This window comes from Natator depressus, chromosome 14 (assembly GCF_965152275.1).
Source record: "Natator depressus isolate rNatDep1 chromosome 14, rNatDep2.hap1, whole genome shotgun sequence".
Taxonomy (NCBI): domain Eukaryota; kingdom Metazoa; phylum Chordata; order Testudines; family Cheloniidae; genus Natator; species Natator depressus.
Genome location: NC_134247.1, coordinates 9,732,369 through 9,755,722, shown reverse-complemented (window position 1 = coordinate 9,755,722; position 23,354 = coordinate 9,732,369). Strand labels below are relative to the sequence as shown.

Here is a 23,354-nt window from a genome sequence, read left to right as displayed (position 1 = left end):
AACTCCCAAAGAAATCAATGGGAGTTAGGCACCTAGATACTTGTGAAGATCTAGGCCATAGAGACCCACTCTTCCTTTTTGACCATGACCTAACATCTGTGTTTCATCAGAGCGATGAGCTTGGAGGAGGCTCATGAAAGAAATGAGAGGCTGTGGAACTCACTGTCACAAGAGGTGAGAGACCACAAACATAACCGCCCCCCCACCCATCAGCAAAGCCTGTGCCAGTGACCATGCTGGTCCTTAGAAAGCCCTTCCTCAGAGTCTCTTCAATCCTCACCTAACCCACTTACCCTCTTCTCCCCTGCCCTGTCCCCCTCACTCCTTCCCTTCAACGTCCTCTTGCCCTTCATTTTTCTTTCTATTTAGCTTGTCCCTTCCTAACTGACCTCCCCACCCCAAAATTTTTTGGAACTAATATGGTGTTTACTGCCATCCCCTTGTTCACTCTGCTTGCGTTACATCCCTTTCCTTCACCCTGGGTCTGTCTTGTCTATTTAGATTGTAAGCTCTTTGGGGTAGGGACCACCAATTACTCTGTGTGTGCACAATGCCTAGCGCAATGGAGCCCCACTCTCGACTGGTTCTTAGGCACAACCATACAGAACTTTAATAACAATAATAATTTACACCCATCAAATTCCATTTGCTTCAGAGGAGTAGCTCCTGATTTACATGGGTGGAAATGAGATCAGAATTCAGGGCAACTGTAACTAGTGGTCTGGAATATTACATGCTCTTTTAAGCAGGGCAGTTACCTACATTAGTGATTTGAAGAGAAGTTAGAGAAATTAAAAACAAAAAGATATTGTTACATAAGTATATGTGCTAAGTAATCACACATATTCAGGCAGAGAGAGATTGATTAAAGGCGCTTGAAGCATGAATGGAGTTGCCAGTTTTCAGGAGATAATTAAGATATGTGTTTGGCCTATACAAATCTGATGATCTCATTATCTTCATTATTAATTAGGTTCTGCTTCTCGTGTTTCAGCTCCAGTTTCTTGTCATTATCATGACTAGCCTGCAAGTGAAAGGCTGGTGGACTTGAGAGAAACAATTCTCCTTCTGACTCCAGTATAGGGCTCTGTTCAGGGGGTGATAGGGAAGGAGGCGCCAGCCTTAACTCAAGAGGTTAGCAAAGCAGTTGCAGGGCTTTGTATGAGATCTGCAAGGCATCATACAGTGAACCTTTCAACAGCCTTATTCTGTGAAATATTTACCAGGCAAGAGATTTGGAAGTCAATGGGAGATGAAATTGGTCAGCGCCTCCAAAAGTGAAGCCAGGTGTAATTTAGGCCCCTACGTTTAGATTTAGCTGCATCATTCTAAGCACCCAAATTTGAAAGTTTTGCCCTCTAATTTCTCAGGACTCTGCTGAGCATGTCCTATGAGGTACTGGGGGCTTTCCACTCCTATCAAAGTCAACAGGAGTGAGGGCGCTGAAAACCTCCCAGGATGTGCTTCAGTTTTCTTTTCTGTAGTGTAAGGATAATGATATTTTCCCACCTCCTAGGCATGATGTGAAGTAGCCCACCCAAACAGTGCTAAAATCCTGCCGTTGCAGGAATACCCCCAGGATCATGACCCCCACCCAGGGTAGGGTGAGACTCTAGCACAATGTCTGCACCAGGGTTTATGAAGTGCTGAGTAACGCAAACCACTGCAGGCCGCTCCAAGAGACCAGTGTGTATGAACAGCAAGACAAATGGCATCATCATAAATTAACCTTGGCTCCTCTGCTCAACTCACAATAGGTACTGGACAGGATTCAAAGTACACAGCACTTTGAATGCAGCACGTTTGGTGGGCTGAATTTAGAAAAGGACCCAAACAGAGCGAAGAGGGAGGCTGACCTATTGCTGTTGGCAGTGTTTTTAGAGAGGAGGGTGCCTTACAGCTGGGCACAGCACAGGCATTCTTTGTCATTGTACAGCTTTTTGAAAAAACAGAAACGAGGTGATTCAATTTATGACACTACAAAGCACTTGATGCTAAAAGTCTGTATGCACATGCATGTGCGTGCGCACACACAACCTCCTCGTGTGCTATAGGATAAGTCAATAGTGTACTAATCTGGACATCCTGCTTGGCTTATTACGTACCAACCCTCTGCAGAAGGGCAGACTGCCCCCGACACTCAGATATTAGGGGGGTGAGAACCATGTCGGTAACTAGATAAGAAAAAAATTGCACTGTACTTTTGAGCATCAATGCTATTTTGATTCAGGAGCTTTTAACTGTGCCACTTTGTCAGGATGTTACCTGAGTGCCAAAGAGTTGGTAACTGCCCATTTTCATGCATGAGATTTCACTCCTGGGAACTATTCAATCACTTGTCAATATAAGTAAACGTAAGGACCTATGAGCCAGCTATTCTGGTACCATGCAGCTTGCAATGTATTGCTCCAAATCTGCGCCTATCTGAGACCCCATGGTCATCAATAAGCTGCACAAATACAATGGCCACTTGGAACTTCACAGTGACAAGGGACAGAAGTCAGATCCTCCAGAAACACAGACCCCCTAGTTCTTGGGCTAAAGGAGAAAGTCTGATAGAGGTCCATTGTGCCTGTAAGGCCATGGTAAGGGGCAGCACTGAGGGAGACACAACACCCATAGGGGCGGGGGGAGGGAGGGGCACTGGGAGGCATTCTCCTGGACCTTCCCTGTTGCATCAATGGGAGAATAAGTTGTGAAACCTCTTTCTAGGGGAGCAACACATTAGGGAACTGGGCTGGAGCCATGGTCTGATACTCCCTGTCCAGTAGAGGCAGAGAACAATTTGGTAGCAGCCCCTGCATTCCCCAAGCAGGTGTTGCTATTCTGGGCAGCTTTGCACAGGCCATGCAAGTGTGTGCTCCTTACCCCTTCCCTCCCAGATGCATGGCTGCCATCTTGCTATTTGATGTTAGCAATAAAGTGTCTACAACACATACTTGTGGAGTTCTGCTTCCTTCCAGGAGAAGACAGCAGTGCTCATCCAGTACAGTTTGTGCTGCATTCCTCTGCATAAGGGACAAAAAACACAAACCAAAAAAATATTAACAACACATATTTATGTAATTGTGAAATATGCAGGAACTGAACTTTCATATCAGTGGAGAGGAAAGACAGAGCATAACAACCAACGCTTAATCAGAATTAACTTTAATAAGAGAGAGAGATGGGCCTATCTGGTGGTTATATTTATTGCTTAATAATGTTTTCATACAGCCATGCCTTAGCACGCAGTGAATGGTTAAGAGTCATATATTTTATAGGAATTTTGTTCAGTAACACTTTATATCAACAAGACATTAATAAATTCTTAATTATTGCTATGTAATACATTACACAGCCCTGGGTAGCGTACTTCATAATAAATTGAATTCATATATTAAACATTAGTATACATTGTCTTAACTTTCATATCTTAAAATAATATCCTTTTCAATTGGCTTTATCTTATCATCTGTTAAACATTTATTACTTGTACACATCAGTCAACACAAGTTATTAAAGAATATATCTGCATATAGTAATCATTTTACAAATATATACAAATGCATTGCACTGTGTACCTTAAAGTAATACTGGATATAATCAATAATAACAACAAAGACATTTCCTACTTGTATCTGTGGGGTAGCTATGAAAAAATGTACTATGCAGGTAGTTGTTTTATTTATGACTGTTATTTATTCTGGAATGACTATGACATACAATCATCTCTTTCAAACTGAGCCCTGTAAGGCAAAGAGGTTCGAGAAGTTTTCTGTTTAATAAGGAATGAAAGTGTCAACTCCTTCCAGACCTTTCATAAAAAGTGCTCCACCATTATTTTAGATCAGCAAATGGAAAAAGATATGTGGGCAAATTTCTGCTCTTAGTTACACCATTGTCCATTGAAAGAACAGGAGTACTTGTGGCACCTTAGAGACTAACCAATTTATTTGAGCATAAGCTTTCGTGAGCTACAGCTCACTTCACTTCACTGTAGCTCACGAAAGCTTATGCTCAGATAAATTTGTTAGTCTCTAAGGTGCCACAAGTACTCCTTTTCTTTTTGCAAATACAGACTAACACGGCTGCTACTCTGAAACCTGTCATTGTTCATTGAGCGTAGAATCATAGAAGATTAGGGTTGGAAGAGACCTCAGGAGGTCATCTAGTCCAACCCCCTGCTCAAAGCAGGACCAACACCAACTAAATCATCCCAGCCAGGGCTTTGTCAAGCCAGACCTTAAAAACTGAGTAACTTCATTACTCAAAGCCAATTGAGTTGCACCAGTGTGAGATCAGAATAAGGCCCATGTGTGTTGAAATGCCACTCTAAGGAAAAAGGCTATGTTCTGCAGATCTGCACTGTGGATGTTCCGGCTCTGGAGCTTGGGCTCTCAAGCGTAGGGGTTCAGGTGGTCTTGAGAGCCTGAGCACCGGCCACACATTGCTATTTTGAGTCTGTTAATCTGTGCTGGGAGACTTGCTCCCAGCTGCAGTGTTAGACATACCCTGGAGGACTCACTGTGAACGCAAGGATCTGAGCATGGAGTTCTTAGTGCAGGAGTGGGGCCTAATAGGCAGCTTAGTTGTATGTATGTGAACAATAGTGTATATTGGCTTGATGTGCATGTTTCTTTCTTGCAATATCCCTTCATTAAATTAAACCTCAGATTAGATCTGAAGCAATGTCTCCCATCCCTCATCAGAAAAGGAAGTATTTTCAGTCTTTTGTTAAACCGATTAAACAGTTTCAGAAGAAGCTAGTTCTGTTAATTGCTTTAGGCTTTGCACAAAAGGGTTGAGGCTAATTAATTTCTTAATTTTCTTTCTTTTGAATTAGAATAATTTTTAATTTATAAGAGTCATCCTCTATTATGAAAACGAGAACAGATTCAGGCAGCATCTGTAGCATGCAACTTTAAGACAGTGAATGGATTTGCATGGCAAACAGACATCAGTATAGTCCAGCTTCAGTGATATACTCCATTCTAAACTCCAGTTGTAGTGTGTTAAGAGCTCTCAGAAGTTTTGGGTTTCCATTCATTCTTTTCCCTCAGTGAGGCTTAGAAAGCTTTGATGGACTGAGGGGAAAAAAAGCCAATAGAAAGGATGTCATGGGTTGAGTAAAACATATATGGATTTAGAAATAAACAACAACAAAAAACTGGAAAAGATGGTGAAGTATGAGAGGAAAGAGAGAAATTTCTGAATAACCAGAATTCCCTGGATGATTCCCTGAACCAGAACCCTCCACTATGTGAATCCTTCAAATCTTTCAGAATTCCCTGTGGCCTTGATTCAATACATCTAGTGAACTGGGCACTGGACTGGACTCTGTAGACGTGGGTTGTATTCCTGCCGCTAGCATGAATCTGCTGTGTGACCTCGGGCAAGTCAGTTCCCTTTTCTGTACTTCTGTTTCACTCCCACCCTTTTTCTGTCTCGTCTGCATAGACTGTCTGGGCCCCAAAGGGTTTACAGCCTCTTATAGTGTGGGTCCAGTGACTAGCACAATGGAGTCCAGATCTTGGTTGGGCTTCTAGGTGTTACTATAGGGACTTTAGCATGTAAATCTAAAGCATTCAATGCTTTGCTTAATTGGGGTCTATAGCTAAGAACTAGAGTTAAAAATTCAGTAGTGGCTCTTTCAGTGGTAATATCAGCAAGACTTCACAATTGTTTTAAAATGGCCTCAGTTAACTGGGGGGCAGGTGGGGTGGGGGCTGACAGCAGGTTTCAGAATGTGGCAGCTTACAGGGGAAATAATTGTTTACTGGATCAGTCTTTTCTTGTTCAACTCCTTAATTATTATTGGTTTCAGAGAAGCAGCCGTATTCAGAGTATTTGCAAAAAGAAAAGGAGTACAAGTGGCACCTTAGATTAAATTGGTTAGTCTCTAAGGTGCCACTAGTACTCCTTTTCTTAATTAGAAAAAAGAAAAGGAGTACTTGTGGCACCTTAGAGACTAACCAGTTTATTTGAGCATGAGCTTTCGTGAGCTACAGCTCACTTCATCCGATGAAGTGAGCTGTAGCTCACGAAAGCTCATGCTCAAATAAACTGGTTAGTCTCTAAGGTGCCACAAGTACTCCTTTTCTTTTTTTTTTTTTCTTTTTTTCTTTTTACGAATACAGACTAACACGGCTGTTACTCTGAAACTTTTCTTAATTGTTATTGCTGTTTTCAACTTCCTTTGGGCCACATTCTGCCATATGATACACTTCAGTGTGGTATGTGTCTAAGGACAGAATTTGGTCTGATGACTGGAATTTTATAGAGGGTGATCAGTTGCTACTATTGTTTGGGCTTGAGTCATCCAATGCAAACTCACAGAAACAGATTTTTTTTAATGTTTTTGTTTTCATTTCTTGATTTTGTCCCATAATTTGCTAGCATGCAAATATGGTGAGACATTGTGAAAAAGGAAGTTGCACAACTTCAGAAAACTAAAGTGAATTCAAGGTAACAACTTCTGTAATGTTTTGATGCCTTTTGTATTTTTTGCTTTTCTCCTGCTGCTCACATTACTTACAATGAAATGGAAGGTTTCAGAGTAGCAGCTGTGTTAGTCTGTATTCGCAAAAAGAAAGGGAGTACTTGTGGCACCTTAGAGACTAACAAATGGAAGAACACAATACGCTAAGTGTCCTAAGCATATTTCTTTTGATTTGTGAGACAAGATGGGTGAGTTAATATCTTTTATTGGATCAACTTCTGCTGGTGAGGTAGACAAGCTTTTGAGCCACACAGAGCTCTTCTTCAGATTTGGAACTCCCAGGTCACAGCAAAATGCAAGATGGAACAGATTGTTTAGCGTACGTAGTTAGCACATATTGTAAGGGACCATTCAAGGCAGAGTAGCCCATTAACACCTTGGCAGCCATAGGACAAAAAGAGGGGGCTAGTGGGTTACAGATTGTTGTAATAAGCCATACATCCATAAATCTTTCCCTTTATATCATACTGACAGTTTTTAAAATGATACAAAATAGTGTTGCATCGCATTCACAACGTAATGTTTTTGTTTCATCTTATTCTCAAATAAATATAAACACGAATGTATAATATACCACTTGAGGTTCTCATTCGGGGCTTGATCCTGCAAAGCCTTGCTCACCCAAAGAGTCCAATTGACTTCAGTAGAGCTACTAATGCTACCCCTGGCCCTCATCCTTCAAACATGCACTTGACTTCAATGGGACTATTCACATGAAAGTTAAGCATGCATGTATGTTTTTGTAAGACTAGGGCCATAGTAGCCAATTAACTTTAACAAGTATTCCTCCTGAAACTCGCCCATAAACATTCCTTTGTCCTTCCCTGTTTCAAATCTTTCTCTTTAAGAATGTAATAGTTTTCAGATGAGTGACTGATGATCCTCTTGTACCATTAAGAGATATGCCATGACATGAGACAAGCAGGGTAAATTGATATCTTTCCACCTAGCCTCCTACCCCAGTCTAGGAGAGTTGTTCCTTGACTTGTCCCTTCTTACCTGCCACCGTTCTGTTTACCAGATGATCTTCATTTTCCCTAGTCTTTGGAGTCTGGACATACTCCACAGTCATGGGCTGCTTCTGAATACAATGGTGTTCTGTGATTTGTTTGGGAGCATAAATAAATGAATACAATCAGGAACCAGGGTAAAAAAATGGAAAAGAGATTTCTGAAAAGGCAATTGCTTCTACTAAAAGAAGGAAGCAGGTATCACTGTCTTTGGCAATTACAGTGTGGTTTGTAGCCTGATTTGGCTGGCTAAGCCACTGTGCCATGCTGTGGGGTGTCAGTAGCCATCCAGCACTTGCTCCATTGCACTGTGGTCTAAGATCTTTCACCTGTGCCTCAGAGCAAAGGAAGTTCCAGTGATTGCCACTGTCCACACTAACGCATGTGAGATCCAGGCTTTTTAATTTTATTTTTAAAGCCAAACTTAGATTCTCAGGAAGCCAAAGCAGCTCCACGTTTTAACATTTGTATTTAAAATATTTTCAGATCAAGTGAGAGGCACCAATGGAGATTTACAAATAGAAATTACGAGGGAGTTTCTGAAAGTTTCATCAAAACAAATTGTAAAAAGTGGTCCTTTCATAAGGTGCACCTGAAGAAGTGCGGGGTTTTACCCACAAAAGCTTATGCCCAAATAAATCTGTTAGTCTTTAAGGTGCCACCGGACTCCTCCTTGTCCTTTCATAAGAGTGGTAGACTGCAAAAACTGTCTAAAATGTAGTCTCGATAGGAAAGCATTTCCCTCCCAACTTGTGAGATTTAGGAACATAGACCATGAAAGTGTGTGGGGTAAGGTTGGTTTGTTTGGTCCCTGCACTCCAAACCTGAATGATGATGGCCCGTTAACAAATGAATCTGTTCACCAAGGTCAGGGAGGCTGAATGAATTTGGCACCTGGTTTGGTAACTTGTCCTGCCGGCTTTGCAAGGCTGACCCAAACACTCCCCACAAAATAGGGTGACCAGACAGCAACTGTGAGAAATCAGGACAGGGGTGTGTGTGTGTGGGGGGGGTAATAGCCTATATAAGAAAAAGACCCAAAAAGCGGGACATCTGGTCACCCTACCACAAAAGCCTGTTTGGTATCTCACTAACCGGGTGGGAGACGCCCACACACAGACCTGTTCTCAGGCTAACTCACACTGTGCGAGATGCCCCATCTGGGATTAATTTACTGTGGTTTCGCAAAGGGGGTTTTTGCTGAGTGTTTCAAATCTCCCTTGATGCTGGATTGAAAACGCCCCCCGGACTCGCCCTGCCCAGCCTGGGAGCAGCCCCCGGCCTCCGAACTGTTGCCTTGAGTTTGAGCCGTGAATGACCTCCCCAGCCCCTCCTCTTTGGAATCTTCATACGCCCAGCATTGTGATGTCACGGCACTGATACCGAGCGGATACAATGAAACCCCGGCTCTCCTAGCAACCGCCAGCGGGGGCGTGGCTTTTGCGCTACTCACTGTTGCCTAAGGTGGGGAGAGGGGAGACGCGCGAGTGCCGCCGCGGAGAGGGTGTTCCCAGCTCGCTGGGGCTTTTAGGGCGCCGGCTGCTTCTCCCTGCCCCCTTCCGCCGGGCTAGAAGTGGGGTGAGAATCCCTCCTTTCCGCCAGGTAAGCGAGGCAAGACAGAGGCTCAGGGAAAGGCAGAGAGCGCGACAGGGTGGAAAAGAAGAAAGGGACCCGAGAGAGGGAAGGTTGTTGCAGCCACCTCCCTCCGGAGTGACCCCAAGGCGGAAGTTTGGAGAGTAACAAGCCGAGGGTTGTGTCTCTCTCTGGGCCTGGAGTCGGGGGTATCTGCTCCTGGGTAAGGCTGCCTAAGCCGAGCTTCGCTGTTCCGCAACTTCCCCCAATTGATCAGAGAGAGGGGAAAGGCTTGGGCTGGTTCCCCACGGCCCTGAGAGAGCAGGAGCTGGGCTTTCATTCACCTGCCTCCTCTTGTTTCCCTCCGTTCCCTTCGCTGCTTGCCAGGCTGGCAGCCCTTCCCCTGAGGGGTTGGAGAGGAGCTTGCTCCATTTCTTCCGCGATTCTGGGGGTGGGGGCAGAGGGGAGGGCGCTTACCTGTTCTTCCGAGGCCCCAGTGTCAGGCGTCGGGGGCTTGCAAGCGGAATTCGAGAGGGGCTTGAGCTCTGTCAGGACTGGTCAGTTTGCTGCTGTGTGTCTAGTGATAAATACACCAATGACCATGTTGCAGCCTGGAAGCAGATTATGTAATTTCTACAGATCTTTATTTTTGGTCTACACAGGGTCACTTACTCTTGCTGTTTTTGCAGTGGGCAAGGGAAAGCTTCTCTCTGTTCCATGACTTTTCGGATTGCTTGTGGTTTTGGTTTTTTTGCTTGTATCATGTCTTTTGAAGTGGTAGAAATCCAGGCAATAAAACTTAAATATCTAAACTGTTAGCCTGCTTTGATACATACTTTTCTTCTCCCCCCCTCCCCCCACCACCGCTTTAAATACATGAAATTGGAATGTGTAATAATAATCACACCCATACAACCCACCCCAGTAATAGCAGGTGATCTTAGCTAATATAAATGTGTCAGTAGGCTACTACTGTTGCGTTCCAAGAATACTTTAAAATGGGAAAATCATAAAGCGGTAGGGGATTCTGTCAGCATTCAAACATGATAATCTGGGGGCTTCAGTGAAGGCGTGTGCCTGGGTTTCTCATTGCGAGAGAGTCAATCTCAGTAACGCACTGTGCCCCAAAACATTTTAATCTCTGTCATTTTGGGATATTTTAAGTAACTGGGCTGCTGAGTCTGAGGTTTAAAGCTAAAAAAGTTACTGTTTATGTTTAGAATCAAGGCCACAGACGTATGAGAATTGTAGCCTGAATCTCAGGGCCGTATCATAGGCATCTCCTGTTAAGTTGGCAAACCGATGGGATTTCCATAACTTCTTTTTAAAACCTTTTTCAATAGCACAATCACAACCATGGTTGTATCTACCTTCAATAAGCAGGCTGGTGGAGTAGACTGTCTTCTCTGAATAGCTTCTGAAAGAAGTATTTGTAATTACACTTACAGAGATGTCTACACTACGCTTACAGCTGTGTGTGTGAATATGATAAAACAACTAAAAATTGAAGGGTAGAGGCATACCCTATGTTGATGGAACTAGAATTTGTGATAGCCCTGATCTTAGCATTTGTGTTTCTCGCAGGTGGGGCGTTACAGTGTGGTTTATATGCAGGCCCAGCATTAATATTTCTTAAACTAGTCTAATTAGTCATTCAACATTAAGTAAATAATTTTAAAGAGTAAGTGAGGAGGAGTTTAAAAAACAAACAAACAGGCACTGCAGATGGTGAATTGGGAGTTAGGGAGGATATTAGGGCATAATTTTTACAAACCTTAGCTTCTACTTTCATTTTAAAGGTTACACTCCCAGTTATGCCTGTGGCAGAGAGTTCTGTACCGCTTAGCCAGTAACTTCATGTTAGCCCAGCCTTGTGGCAAATAACACCATCTTAAACAGCTGCAAGGACTGAGAGCTTACTCCCTCCTAAGAGGTATCAGAGTTTAGGTGGGACTCTGATCTCGAATGTGAGGGAAACTAGGGTTTGTCTACATGGGACACCTAGGGAAAATTAATCCAAATTAACTAAAGGGGTGCATTTAAACTGGTTTAGTTAGTCCAGATTAAATCCCTGTTTGGATGCGGTATTCTAATGTAGTTTAACTAATCCACTTGAACAGGTCATTCAGATTAACTTTCTTGTGGGTCCATGTGTAGATAAGCCCTAGCTATAGCCCCACCAAAAATGCATCTTTAATCATATTTGCCATGCCCTCACCAACACAGGCTGCTCCCCAATTTGTTTCCCAAGGCAAGATTTTCTCCTTGTGCTATGGAAATTGTGGGGTGTTCTCTCTTCAAACGCTTTGGGTTTGAAACTGTTCATCTTCCCAAGGTTCCCTTCCTCTCTAGTGAGTGCAGTGTCACATAATCCATCCAGGAGTATACAGCATCTCAGGAGTAGACAGCTTCAGTTTCCTTCTCTTTGCTGGAGTCCTTGGCAGACTTGCTATATGACCTGAATAGCAATGGTGTAGACAAGAATAGGCAACTATTCTAGAGTGCAAGGTCTTAAGGGCAGGGACTATCTTCTAATTATGGGGACCTTATCAGAGCCTCTAGTCACTACCATCAATAATAAATAAGGTGAAGGCTGCAATAGGGCAGGCTTTGAATGGTGGTAAAGCTCCAGTTAAACAATGTTTGCACAGAGCAGGGTAGTGTAACTACTCTTAATACGTGTGTGAAACTTAACAGTGAAACTTTAGCTGCTGCACTACTGCAAAATTCCAGTGCTGATGTGCTGCATTGGCACTAGAGTGACCAGACAGCAAGTGTGAAAAATCAGGACGGGGGTGAGAGGTGATAGGAGCCTATATAAGAAAAAGACCCCAAAACCGGGACTGTCCCTCTAAAATCCGGACATCTGGACACCCTAACTGGCACAGTTTAACCTCCTGCAAACTGTGGCTTATACTGGAGCAGTGCCTACAATAGGGTTTACAGGAGAGCAGCTATGTTGTTATAGTAACTCTGGTGGTTAAGACGCTAACATAAAGGAGCCCCGTAATCTGTGTCCCCATTTCTACATGCTGGGCCACATAGACCGCTCCTCCATGATCGTTCATATGACCTAGGCTCGGGTATAATGGTCCACCCAGCTGGAACAGCTTGCAGGGTTGGGACCTAGCTTAAAATAAGCAAGTGTAACAAACAAAAGAAGAAAATGGGGAAGAACAGCATTCTGACAGCAGTGTTTTGTTGTTAGGATGCATTCTGCTCTTTTGCAATATTAACAGAATGTTGGTGGTTTTTAAAATTCTCTCTCCCATCTTCTCAGCCATGCGGTACAGAAGTGGTGACTTGTTTTGTATTGTTGTATGATTTTATGATAAAATCAACAGTAATCATAACTTTAAAAAGTAAAGCTCCCCCTTTCCCTGCATTACTCTGTCAAAAGGCAGCTGTTCACACAAACTGTGATGTAACAAGAAAGGTGAAGTTTCTGCCTGTAAGAGGCTAAATTAGCTGTATTCTGTGATAGACTATGCCTAGGAGGGCTTATTACTTGCATAACTGTCTTCTATTGCATGCTACTTTAGAATTCTGCTGTAGTTGTGTTCCTTTGTGTGCCCAAAAAAAAAAAAAAACCCAACAACCCCACAACAGCAACAGAATACCCCAACAAAGGCATGTTTAACACCCTACTAAAGAAGTGGAAATCACAGATCAGAAAAGAATAACCATTTCCCACACAGACGCTCACCCTCCTCTTCTCCACACTGTTTGGGCTATCCGCTCCCTTTGAGAGATGGTTTTCCCAAGGGCACAAGTTCATTGCTTGCTCTCTGACCAAGCCAGTATTTGTTTGCAGAAAACACATGTGTACAGTGAGCCCTGTGCAGCCCTTGCGTGTATTGCCCTCTGCATACAGACTATTGACCCATTGGAGCAGATTGGGAGAAATACCACCTGGTATTTTCAGGCACGTGACTAGCTGAACTGGTCTTGCTGGCTCAAATTCAATATTGTAATTGCATCTTACACTGCTTTCTATGTTGGCAACTTAAGAAAAAGAAAAAAAAGCTTTAGTGTCTTAACATGATTAAACTGAAACCTAAACAGCTAACATACACTAAAGGGGATCAACTCGTATCTTTCTTCTTGGGGGTATATGTTACAGGCTTTGTTGTGAACGAAAGTTCTAGTTAAGGCTATGTTCAGGCTTCTATTAAAAAATGAATCCCGTCTTTTCACAGGCTTGTAACAAGTGGAGTTCTAGATCTCTTTGACTCTTACTTGCTGTGTGACTTTAAGCCTGTGTTGGCATAGCCCCCTGGTGTAGGCACAGCATAGCCAACAGAAGGTTTGGAGGTTTTTTTGCCAGTGTAGGAACACCACCTCCCTGAACATTAGTTCAGCTGACAGAAGGCCACTTTTGTCAACAAAGCTGCATCTATATGGGTTTTTTGTCACCATAGCTGTGTCACGAGGGGTGTAGTTTTTTCACAGCGCTAGCTATGCTGATGTCTTACATGTAGACCAGACCTAAATCACTGAAGCACTTCTGAAAATTTTTACCCTGAGTTCCATTTTCAAAAGTGACTTGGGCACTTAGAAGTGCCTATGAGACTTACGTGCTCAACTTCCATAGCCCAAGTCACTTTTGAAAATGGAACTCAGGTGCTTGAAAATGTAACCCATAACCGTTCTGTGCCTCTGTTTTCTCTTCTGTGAAAGGAGGGTAAAGTATCCTTATCCCCCTTTCTAAAGCGTATTGAGACTTCTTGATGAGAAGAGCTATAAATGAGCATTGGAATGAAAGATTTCTAATCAGTGCTGGAACTTCCCAGCTTGGGCTTAGCCCAGAGGTTTATTTTATTTTGCAGTTTTCAGGAAATTTGACTTAATCTGCTCTGGATTTACCAGAGAGAGGAAAGGGTTGGGTTTTTTTGTTTGTTTTTTTTTTTTGTCTTCCAGATCAAAAAATAAAAATCTTTTTGGGTACAATAAATGGAAAAATCACTCCTGGACCTAAATTTTGCAGAACCTAACAAAAATGATCCTGCCCTTTGTGGCACATGGGGTTGGAAGAACTTCACGTTCTCTGTTGCCCGGGCACGAGATAGTGATAGAAGATGATATTTTAAAATTGATCCTTTTTGCCCTTTGTTCAGCTCCAACAGTACCTTTTCCTTCTGAATTCACTTTCAAAGGCAAGGAACAAGTTATTTCCTACTTAAATATGATTTCCCCACAATTCTTGTGCAATCCCTTATTTCACAATACACAGCTTTTGACTTCTGTATACCCTGTTCCATGTCCATCCATCCCCTTTCCCAACACTATGCCAATGAACACCTTTCCCTCCTGCCGGACAAAGCACATCACTGATGCAATCTAACTGCTTTCCTTCATTCTAGGGAATGTTTGGCTGCTTTTTGCACCCAGATTTCCTCTCTCCCCCTTCCCCCAAGCTGCCCAGATCTGCGATAAGGCTGCTAGGGGAGCTCTTTATCCATATGCCTAGTGCACCCCCTGGCAAGACTTCTCTCTAAATTACTGTGTATCCAATCCTTTGCCCTTGAGGCTTCTCAAGGAAAAGAAGTGCTACAGTTCTTGTGTGCCTGAGCTCCGCGATCTTCTAAGCAGAACATGCTAGTTAGAATGAACATCTTGTATTTTATACACTAGTGTTAGTTGCGGAATTGGGCTGAGAGGCCATTTCTTCAGGGGCTTGAGCTCATGTGAATAAAGAGATAAAGTAAGTGCTTCTCTCCAACACACCTGTCTGCTTCATTGCATGGCGTAACATTGCACTCAGGAAGTAGTAATATTTCAGAACAGCTGTGGTTTTTAGCTGAACAGTATCTTAGGGCTTGTCTATGTTATGGAACGACCACGTGTTAACTAGCACAAAATGAATCATGACTTAGCTTCGGTGTGCATCAGGATTGTGGTGGCTAATATGACAGCTGGCCGGAATGAGCCAGATGGAGCATCCGGGCACAGCAGTGTTTGCAATCACCTCACCAAGATAACACTGTGGTGAAATTGCTTATGGTACAATGGTGATAAATGCTCGTGCACCATTGCTAGGAAAGGGTACAAATGTTTATTTAGGCAAGGCTCTGACAGAGAAGAGTCCTAGGAAGGGGTCCCTAATGAGAGTTTGACAACCATGCCTCTCTCCCACTCCCCCACCCTCAAGCTGTTCTTGGGCTGTACAAAGGAAAGAGATTGCTGTGACTTAAAGCAAAGATTTCTCATGAGTGTTAATTATGCCAAGTTTATGCTGTGGTGCTAAGAACTTATTTTTGGCAAGTGCCATGTGTACACTGACTATATTTTAGTGTTACCCAGGCTTTATAAAACAGACACACTCTCTTAGCATGTACCCTGCAGCTGGGACACAGCTCACCTTAACTTGCTTTTTAGCACGTGCTTAACAATTCTATCATGAGGGCGAGACCGTCAGGAAAGAGGCATCTGGATTGCTATTCCCTGTACAGATGAATGTGGAGGCAGGCTGGAGTGCCCTCCCCCTCCTGTCTCTAAGATAAGCCAACAAAGAGGGTTATCAGCCATAAACGTGTAATGCTGAAAGAGAGCTGTGAGTCCGTTTTGCTCTGGTCAGCAATCTAGAAGCTTGCATGATAAGAGTTTCACATTGTGTAAACACTGTGAACTGTTATCTAAAATGCCAATATTAATTGGGCTCCTCCATCTCCTGCTAGCAGTGGTCACCTTGGTCTTAAAGTGACATTTGTGACAAACACAGTATAGGCTTATTTAAAAAAACAAAAACACAAAACCCTCTATAAGTCAGGATGGAAAATGTCTTGCATTTCAGAAGGAAGGATTTGCTGTGCAGTGCTGGAAAGAGAACCAGTGGCAGAAAACCTATCTGCACTGTGGAAACGCGGGGAAAATATTCCACAGTTGTTAATGCCGGGGTGCTGACCTTCACAAACCCAGCCTGTTCTCCCACCCTAGAGACACACCCTATCTACATCTTAGAGCATTAATGCTCGTGTTGCATTCAAACGATTGCCAGGCTCACTGAGTTGCCGCTATCAATGCTATCTTTTAATCTCTACAGGGAAGGCAACTTTCTTAGCTGCTCCAATTAGTTCCCTGCTAAAATCACTAAATGTCAGTCCCTGCTAATGTCCAGAACTTCCCAGAAAAACAATGCACGTTGAAAAGGAGTGCTTCAAACTAGACCCTGATATTAAGAGGTCTGGCACTTCTGTTACCACCAGTTACAGTGACAGGTGGTGTAGTGCAAACACTTCTGACTCCTGCAGTCCCTGGGCTGGCTTCAGTCTGCAAACCATTTTCAGGCATAGTAATCGTAGGACTGGAAGGGACCTCCAGAGGTCATATAGTCCAGTCCCCTGCACTCATGGCAGGGCTAACTATGTAGAAACATTCCTGACAGGTGTTTGTTTAACCTGCTCTTAAAAGTCGCCAATGATGGAGATTCCACCACCTCCCTAGGCAATTTATTCCAGTGCTTAAACACCCTGACAGTTAGGAAGTTTTTCCTAATGTCCAGCTTAAACCTCCCTTGCTGCAATTTAAGCCCATTGCTTTTTGTCCTATCCTCAGAGGTTAAGAAGAACCATTTTTCTCCCTCCTCCTTATAACAACCTTTTACATAATTGAAAACTGTTATGTCCCATCTGTCTTCTCTTCTCCAGACTAAACAAACCCAGTTTTTTCAGTCTTCCCTCATAGGTGATGTTTTCTAGACCTCAAATCGTTTCTGTTGCTCTTCTCTGGACTTTCTCCAATTTGTCCACATCTTTCCTGAAATATGGCACCTAGAACTGGACACAAGACTCCAGTTGAGGTCTAATCAGAGAGGAGTAGAGCAGAAGAATTACTTCTCGTGTCTTGCTTACAACACTCCTGCTGATACATCCCAGAATGATGTTCACTTTTTTTTTTTTTTCAACAGCGTTACATTGTTGACTCATATTTAGCTTGTGGTCCACTATGACCCCCAGATCCCTTTCCACTGTACTCCTTCCTAGGCAGTCATTTCCCGTTTTGTATGTGTGCAACTTATTGTTCCTTCCTAAATGGAGTACTTTGCATTTGTCCTTATTGAATTTCATCCTATTTACTTCAGACCGTTTGTCCAGATCATTCTGAATTTTAATCCTATCCTCCAAAGCACTTGCAACTCCTCCCAGCTTGGTATCGTCCGCAAACTTCATAAGTGTACTCTCTATGCCATTATCTAAATCACGGATGAAGATATTGAACAGAACCAGACCCAGAACTGATCTCTGTGGGACCCCACTTGTTATGCCTTTCCGGCATGACTCTGAGCCACTGTTAACTACTCTCTGAAAATTGTTTTCCAGCGAGTTTTCCACCCACCTCATAGTAGTTCCATCTAGTTTGTTTATGAGAAGATCATGCAAGACCCTATCAAGAGCTTTTCTAAAGTCAAAATATACCACGTCTACCGCTTTCTCCCCCCCCTTCCCCAATCCACAAGGCTTGTTACCCTGTCAAAGAAAGCTCTCAGATTGGTTTAACACAATTGTTTTTGACAAATCCATGCTCACCGTTACTTATCATGTTATCTTCTAGATGTTTGCAAACTGATTGCTTAATTATTTTCATTAGCACTGGAAAATGAGGGTCAGTTTACACTTACTTAAAAAAGAGCACAAAGCAACTGTTGAAAAGCCCTGGCTTTGCCTAGCGCTCACATAGTTAAGTGTGAAGGGCACATTGGTAGAAATTTGTTTTGCAGTCAACACATTGGCCCTGAATTGCACTACTGTCTAAGCCACTGATGTTACCTTATACATGCAGATGACTGACAGCACACTAGAGTATATTCATGCTCTTGCACTGTACCTTGATTCTTACCAGCTTTATGGGGTGCTGTCCAGCATTCAATGATAGACTGAGTCTAAAGAATTCCCTCTCCTAGAAACCCTTCTCAGCGCACTCCAGCTTTGTGTCAGGTTAACTCTAAAATTGAACTTTAAATGTTAGACCCAAGTAACTAAACAGTCACACAGAGCGACTGCACTGAACAAACTGTAATTTGTAGCCTTAAAATAGCGTCTCATTTTGTACAGCTCAATAGAATAGTAATTCTCTACATATTGATCTGACTTTCAAAGATTCATTTTAAGCACCAGCTGCTTTGGAATTCCTGCCATCATCCGTCATCCCTTCTTGCTAGACCAGAGGCCAAGGCAAGGCTCCTGTTCCCCTCTACCTGTTTCTGAAGGTTTAATTGAAGGCATTCGTTCGTATGGTTGCCCACCGGCCACAGCTGGGTGGGTGAGGGTTGCCTGCTGACAGGAAGTTCTAAAACTTCCCAGTGAACTAAAATGTAAAAGCACGATTTATTAACTGCTCAGCTGAGCACTTCATTCTGTGCTTATCTCACCAGATGCAGGACTTTGGCCGCTTTCGTTCAAACAACTGGTGAGTAAATCATCAGCTCCTTACATCCCTCTGAGAACTGAAGGAGAAATTACATCCACATTTAAAATAAATATGTAACCGTTGGTTTAAATGCACTTAAAGTGCAGAATGCACAGGATGGCTGGAAGTTTTCTAGTAGAATCCTCCCCATACTAAATAGTCTGAGATGTTGGCTTTCAAATTCAGTAGGCTTTTTTCAGCTGGGACAAGAGCCTATTTTTCTAGTAGGTTTGTGATGCTAAATAGTATTTAGATGGGAGGCTGCCAAACCTGGCGTATCTCTCCATGGCACCTGTTCCCCTCCCATTGTACAATGGTGACTTTTCTGGTGTGTAGACTGGGAAGGAAGGACAGCTCTGACATACTGTTACTAATTAGGATCAAACTGGCAGAATCAATATTAAAGCAGGAAGACCACTCCGGTTGAAACTGAGTGCCAGCATCCTGCTGTGGTCACTTGGTCAAGACTCCTGTTGCCAATTATATGCTCGGAAATCCTAGTTTTAACTAACTAGACAGCTAAACTGTTGTAATTCAGGGTGAAATCTGCTTCCGTTTTTGTACTTCCCTACATCCTCTAGGGTGTTGTGAGGATAAACTTCAATGCTTGTGAGGTGATCAGATGCTATGGTTATAGAGGCCAGATAGCTGGAGAGTACTTGCAAGCAACTGTTTGTACCTCCTTTTAGATCTGAAAGGATTCATGTGGGCGTGTGTCCCTTGGTTCCAGACTGCTCATTTTCAAATGATAAATGTCAGTATTTGAATTTAGGCAGTGTTGTTGCAGCCATGTCGGTCCCAGGATATTAGAGACGCAAGGTGGGTGAGGTAATATCTTCTATTGGACCAACTTCTGTTGGTGAGAAAGACGAGCGTTCAAGTTTACACGGAGCTCTTCTTCAGGTCTGGGAAACTTCGGCCATGTCTACACTAGCAAGCTTACTGTGGCACAGCTGAACCGATGCAGCTGTGCCACTGTAAGATCACACGGGTAGCCGCTCTATGCTGATAGGAGAGAGCTTCCCCCATCGACATAATTAAACGAGCAGAGACGCTCTCCTGCTGACAGTGTTGTCTGCATCGGCGTTTCTATCGGTGTAACTTACGTCACTCAGAGGGGTAAGGTTTTTTTCACAGCCCTGAGCAACATAAACAGAAGTGCTATTGTAGACATAGGGATTGTTTATACTGCAAAGTTGTCAAAGTGCTCTCCTGCCAACAAAGCTAACGCTGCTCGCGGGGCTGAAGGTATTTTGTCAGCAAAAGTGCCGACAAAGTACCAAAAAAGAGCACTTACACACGTTGACTTTTAGCGACAAGGCTGTGTCGACACAGCCTTGTCGCTGAAAGCTGTGTAGTGTAGACAAGCCCATAGTCTAACTCAGAGTGTCACAGCTAAATACAAGATAGGGCAGATTGTTTCACATAAGCAGTTAATGCATATTTCAAGGGACCATTCAAGGTGAAGTGGTCCATTGACACCTGGGAAAGTGGGAAGCAGCTGGGTGGGTTGTTAATGGGTTATATATATTTTTTTGTAATGAGCCATAAATCCAGTGTCTCTATTCAGTCCATGATTTTTTTTGTGTCTAGCAAAGTTAGAAGTATTGAAGCATTTTAATAACTGTCTCTGTCACTTCCAACCTGGGGACAGTTCAGCGTACTAACCTTCAGGGTCAGACCCCTCAAGTTGCATTTCCTCGAACCATCTAGTCATTGAGCTCCAAAATGGCTGCTGTGATTGCCTACATGGGGCTCAAAGGAAGACAGCTGGCTCTAATAGAGCACAGAAATCTGGGTTCTGTTCTTGGCTCTCCTTCGAATTTGCTTTGACCATCTAAAAGTCACTAACCACTCTGCCCCAGTTTATTCATCTGTGTTAAATGTGGATAAGACTTAAGCCTCACAGTTGCCCCTCGAGGGAGGGAATTCATTAATTTTTGCTAAGTGTTCTGAGATCCATGGACAGCAGGTGTTCAACTAAGCACTTACTGCAGAGCAAATTCTGCAGCATCTCTCACTGGCATGTAAAGCACTTTGGGATACCTTGAGTACTGTACTTGATTAGACAATAATACCAGCGTTGTGTCACTTAATCCCAAGCTGTTGTATTGTTTGACATGCTGTACGGTCTGCTATACAGGAACCTTCCAAAACCATTAGTCACAATTTTGTTGTCTTGACTATACCAATCAAAATAGGGAGCAGACGATAGTAAAAATCCAGGTATATAATTCATTTTCCAATTGCATCATTTGCCTTTCTATTCCCTCCGTAGGTTTGTGTGTGGATTTTTGAAACAATGAATGACTTGGGGTTGCAATGTTCTATGCATCTTAAACCCTACCTAAATATTAGGGTGGGGGGGGGGGCAAAGAAAAGCTGAATAGTGTGTGTGCCAATCAGTCTTATTTTGTACAGGAGTGCGTTCTTTCTAGGCACTGTAGGAAAAACTTGAGAGATTTAATTTTGAATTTTATGCTCATTTTTAAAAGAAGTTTGTGCCATTTTGTAGAAGTGGGTATATAAGCTTCTTGTGCTAAGTGTACTTTCAGCACTGACAGTATTGTGTGAAGCGGAGATTACTGATATTAATGCTGAACGATTTAAATATTTTGATAGCTTTAGCTAGTAATGTACACTTGCAAGCATGTTGCTTAGTAATGGTATTCACTAACTCCAGCTTTAATCTCTAGTGGTGGTTCTTGTGGCAGTTTCTCCCCCCCCCCCCCTTTACATGTCATGGGTATTTTCTTTGTCATTTCCTGTGACCTATTGCTGCTCCATTTGTGAATATTTAGGCTTGGAAGGATTCTATGATTATCTGTAAACATCAGTTTCACTCTGTACAGGAGCAAACTGATTAAAATATTTCCATCAATGATTGAAATTTACAGATAGGCAAAGTGAGGCTGCTTGAAAACGTATTAGAGATTGATTTAAGGATATTTACTTTGTATATTTTCACATGTAATGTTGACCCCTCTCCCCATAATTTTGTGCAATTGTGAAAATTTAAATAGATAAAAATAGAAAAATGCTTAAAATAAACATTGATATTATCTGTCAATTACAAATTATATATTAAAAAAAATTGAATTCTGTGACTGTTCCCTGGAAGTTTGTAACCTCATGTGCCTTAAGCATCATTTAGATATATTCTTTCCACTTATAAAGATAAGTCTTTGGTAGGTACAGAGAGAAGTCTTTTCTCTAGCAATGACTCTTCAGCTAACAGATCTCAGAGCTTGACCACTGAAAGATCATAAGAAGCCACTCTGAGCTTGGAGCATCCGCACAATTGCACAGGTGTGCTTCAAAGCTCTAGGAAGGGTGGTTGTTTCACGTGTTTGCCATTGACTAACACAACTTGTATGGCCTTCAGCAATGCAGATGGCTTTAACATTTTTGAACCTTGACTCCCACAACCTTGCCTTACTGCAGTTTGGAGATGTGGTTAAAACACCAAAAGCCCATCAACAAAGCAAGACTAAATGTGCTAGAAACAACCTATCAGGAGACTTGGATTTGTAACAAAGATTGGCCTTTAAAAAAGTTATATAATTCCTAGAAAAGTCTTCTAAAGTGTGGGTGTGTATACGTACATGCACCCCATATATGTAGATGTGATTAACTCATTTTACCATGCACCTTTGGCTGCCCTCTGGCATTCCTGACATTTCCAAAACCCCAAGCAGTTTCACTCAGCTGCCCTCAACCCCCTGTATTGTTTAAGAAGGTAGTGTTTCTATTATAACGATGACAGGCGCACTATTCAGCTTGTGCTGAGAACTTTTATAGTGCACCATGGAGGGAGAGAAGTTGTCTAATACAAAGGCTAGATTGTCTTCCATCTGGTGGCAAAGATCTAGAGCGCAACAAGCCATCAGTTTACCCTATCCACTTGATAGGCTGGCTGCACGTATGGCCTGTAATGTGCTAAAGTCAAGTCTCTTAACGGGGAGTTCCTCATAGTTCAGGGGTTCTTAAACTGGGGGTTGGGACCCCTCAGGGGGTCACAAGGTTATTACGCAGGGGGTCACAAGCTGTCAACCTCCACCCCAAGCCCTGCTTTGCATCCAGCATTTATAATGATAAATATATAAAAAAGCTTTTAATTTATAAGGGGGATCGCACTCGGAGGCTTGCTATGTGAAAGGGATCATCAGTACAAAAGTTTGAGAACCACTGTCCTAGTTCATGGGCAGCAACTTTTGTCAGATGAGCCAATAGACTCCTTTTCTGGAAGAAGAAAAGGAGTACTTGTGGCACCTTAGAGACGAACCAATTTATTTGAGCATAAGCTTTTGTGAGCTACAGCTCACTTGATCGGATGCATAATTAAAGTGGAAAATGCAGTGAGGATGTTTTTATACACACAGACCATGAAAAAATGGGTGTTTATCACTTCAAAAGGTTTTCTCCCCCCACCTCACTCTCCTGCTGGTAATAGCTTATCGAAAGTGATCACTCTCCTTACAATGTGTATGATGATCAAGGTGGGCCATTTCCAGCACAAATCCAGGGTTTAACAAAAACGTCTGAGGCAGGGAGGGGGGAAGAGGGTAGGAAAAAACAAGGGGAAATAGATTACCTTGCTTAATGACTTAGGCTTGAATAGAGACTGGGAGTGGCTAAGTTAATTGTATCCAATTTGCAAATGAATTCCAATTCAGCAGTCTCTCACTGGACTCTGGATTTGAAGTTTTTCTGTTGTAATATCGCAACTTTCATGTCTGTAATCACGTGACCAGAGATTACATGGTCTGTGTGTATAAAAACATCATCACTGCATTTTCCACTTTAATTATGCATCCGATGAAGTGAGCTGTAGCTCACGAAAGCTCATGCTCAAATAAATTGGTTAGTCTCTAAGGTGCCACAAG

The 23,354-nt window shown here is 42.7% G+C and overlaps 1 protein-coding gene across 2 annotated transcripts in view; it reads left to right on the top strand.

Annotated features, from left to right (window-relative positions):
• RAB11FIP4 (RAB11 family interacting protein 4) overlaps positions 1-23,354 on the top strand; it is a 203,818-nt gene that overhangs the window by 154,650 nt on the left and 25,814 nt on the right. Inside the window, exon 1 of one of the 2 annotated variants that reach the window (XM_074971912.1) lies at positions 8,950-9,093. The exons of the other annotated variant lie outside the window; for it this stretch is intronic. The gene's annotated coding sequence lies outside the window, so the exon portion shown is untranslated. Of the gene's footprint in view, positions 1-8,949; positions 9,094-23,354 lie in introns of those variants that run through there. 2 annotated transcript variants of the gene reach the window in all.